This window comes from Condylura cristata, unplaced genomic scaffold (genome assembly GCF_000260355.1).
Source record: "Condylura cristata isolate star-nosed mole 26May11 unplaced genomic scaffold, ConCri1.0 scaffold00021, whole genome shotgun sequence".
NCBI lineage: Eukaryota > Metazoa > Chordata > Mammalia > Eulipotyphla > Talpidae > Condylura > Condylura cristata.
In genome coordinates, this window is record NW_004567122.1 from 4,512,275 (window position 1) to 4,515,132 (window position 2,858).

The 2,858-nt window shown below is 45.2% G+C and overlaps 1 protein-coding gene across 2 annotated transcripts in view; it reads right to left on the reverse strand.

Annotated features, from left to right (window-relative positions):
• The window catches only part of PITX2 (paired-like homeodomain 2), a 24,547-nt gene that overhangs the window by 16,705 nt on the left and 4,984 nt on the right, over positions 1 to 2,858 (reverse strand). Inside the window, exon 1 of one of the 2 annotated variants that reach the window (XM_004686612.1) lies at positions 2,449 to 2,812. The exons of the other annotated variant lie outside the window; for it this stretch is intronic. The gene's annotated coding sequence lies outside the window, so the exon portion shown is untranslated. Of the gene's footprint in view, positions 1 to 2,448; positions 2,813 to 2,858 lie in introns of those variants that run through there. 2 annotated transcript variants of the gene reach the window in all.

The following is a 2,858-nucleotide window of genomic DNA, read 5'->3' on the forward strand; positions in this document are numbered from 1 at the left end:
CACACACACACCCGCTAGCGGGACGCGGGCGGAGGGCTCAGCGGTTCCTTGTGGGCCCCGGAGCCCAGAAGTAGCAGTTTGGCGGCTCCAGATTTAGTGATTCTGCAGTAAAATCACAGGATTAGTCCCTGATTGAGATGTCTGTTCGTGAGATATTACAAAATTCATTATCACAGCTTTCTACTAACTCGATATGAAGTAACACAGATGGGATTTTATTAGTCCAGACTTCAAATGTTTACTTATGATAATTTCAAGGGAAATTTGCATGTCATCATCATTTCGATAATCTTTTTTTTTTTTTTTAACGTCTGAACTGGCTGCATTATTAGCCGGTAGCCCGAACATTGCAGATGGTAACTGCAAACAGTTTTTATTTTTAAAAAGAATGTAATATATTTTTAAAATGAGATCGCTCGGTGCAAAGTCAGTCAATGATTACACACTCCCCCTTGCCCAGCTTCAGTGCTGAAGACCAAACAAAGCCATACAAAACAAATCTTCAAGAACTCCACTCTAAGGACAGAAAAGAAGGTCAAGGAGTATTCCTTAGCTCACTCCTACGTGTCCTGGTGACTTGGGGATTTATTTGGCAGTCAAAATGAGCCTGGAGACCTGCATTTTTTTTTCTCTTCATATAATGACCAGGCCTACTAGAAGAATTGAGCCTAAATAACTGGAGACTTTTTAAAAAAGAGACCTCCAATTCCTGCCTGCTGATCCTGGAACTTGCCCTGTCAAGACAGGTCTTAAAAGACAAATTTGGTTGCCGGATTTAGGGGCTGACCTCTACGGTTAATCTCACAAATTAAGATGAGCAACTTTTCCTGATGGAAAGTTGTTCTCACCCCAAAAGTTCGTGTCTTGGTGGAAATGCACATGCCAGGCGATCTTGTTTGGGCCAGCTAGAGTTTTCTATTGTGAGCATGCTAAAAAGCACCGCACAGCTCCTGGACCCCACCAGACCCACTAGCCAAGGCTGGCAGGCAGGTCCTAAGAAATAAAACCATTTGCTTAAAATAACTTTTTGATGGTTGCCATAGGGTCAAGTTGCAGGAAAAAGATAATTTTAATAATTCCAAATTCTTTCACACACAACCCCCCTGCTTGCATTCATTCACTTTGTTGCCCCATAACAAAATCTTTAATGGGAAGTTTAAAAATAAACAGCACCAGGACATATGTTTTAAATGAACTAAATTGGTGAGATTAGCCAGTAAATTAATTTGCAGTGGGTAATCATTTAAGGAAATTAAAACACTGCTTAACACCGTGCTGTATTTTGCCATGTTTAAACCTTCTTTTAAAGCAATTAATACTGATGCTTTAGGAACACTTGAAGACAGACGTGCTGAAGTTGAAGAACAAAGCACCTGAATAATTTAAGTGTAGTTTTGCTGAGATAAAGTGAATCCTTCTGTAAATGTGGTAGCCATTTAATTTTAAGGGGAAACTTGACAATGGAAACCTTGTAGGTTTACTTTATGTCACACAACCCAACCCTTCAATCTATTTTGCTGAAGAGCTTTGTTTCCTTGACATAAGTGACGTTTGAATTTTAGATAAATTTCCTCCAAAATGATATTCAGAGCATCTTTAAATCTTATTGCCGTCTGAAAAGAATAGAAGGAAACCTCTTTAAAGAACACCGATTTTTTCCCCTAAAAATATCCAAGAAATAAATGAATTCCTATGCCATTTTAATTCATAGTACTAAAGTTTTATTTTTTAATTTAGTTTAGTCAGACACGATACTCACACAAAGAGAGCAAAAGAAAAATCATACCACCTTAGGGTGGTTTTGCTTCTAAATTGCCTGGGAAGGAAACTGATTAAATTGAACTAAACATTTGGAATCATAATTTCCTCCCTTATTCCTTGCTTGGAAAATCGCTCTGTCCTCTTTACCCATTTAAAATGTACCTCCTGAAGTGCAAGGTTGCAGTTGACTGGTGATCAATTTAAAGGATTTATAATCCAAAGTAATTGTGTGAGTTTGGCATCCAGGCCTGACTCCCAGGTAATTCACTTGGGCCTGAGAGGTCACAAACTGCCAGTTAAGATGGAATCTTTTTTCCAGTTGGTAACAATGGGGAAGGGGCTAATCTTCCAGTAGCTGAAACTTTGTGCTTTATCTCGAGAATGCTAATCCTCGGCCCGAGGATTTGTCTCTCGGCGTTGGCACCGAGATTTAAGGACAGATACCTCGTTTAAAATGCCAGCCATGCTCCCTTCCCACTCGACTTCAGCACCCCATAGATTGTTAGCGTCTGTCACTAGGGACGAAGGGGACCGGGCTTTGCAAGGTCTGTTTGCCAATGGCGTTACCCCGGGGGAAAGGCAGCCCCGAGAGCCACAAATCACCTACAGCGACGATTCTCTAAAGTGGAACAAATTTCCAAACTCGCATTATCTCACACCCTTGCGGGAGAGAGGGCCTCCACTTACCGGCTACCGGGAGAGAGCTGCAGTCTCCGCGTCCCACCGCTTCCCGGGGAGCTTTGCCGTCCGCCGAGGCGCGAGCTGCCCCGCCAGCGCCCGCAAGCCGGGCCGGAGAGGACCGCGGGGCTCCCGGGGATGCCAAGTTCCGCGGGAGTCCACGGGTGCGCGGTGGCCTGGGGAATCTAGCCGTCCCTGGTAGTTCCTAGCAGCTCCTCTCCAGCTTGCTCGCTCGCTCTCGCGCTCTCTCTCCCCTCCCTCGCTCTCATCCCTCTCTCTTCCCCCTGCTCGGACTGCGTGTGGGGAGTGACGTGACGTCAGCAGAGATTCCACCAAACTCCACTGCACAGTGGCGGGCGCGCGGGCGGGCGGCAGGAGCGGGGGCGGCCTCGGCCGAAGCACGTTGGGGGGCCGGGGGG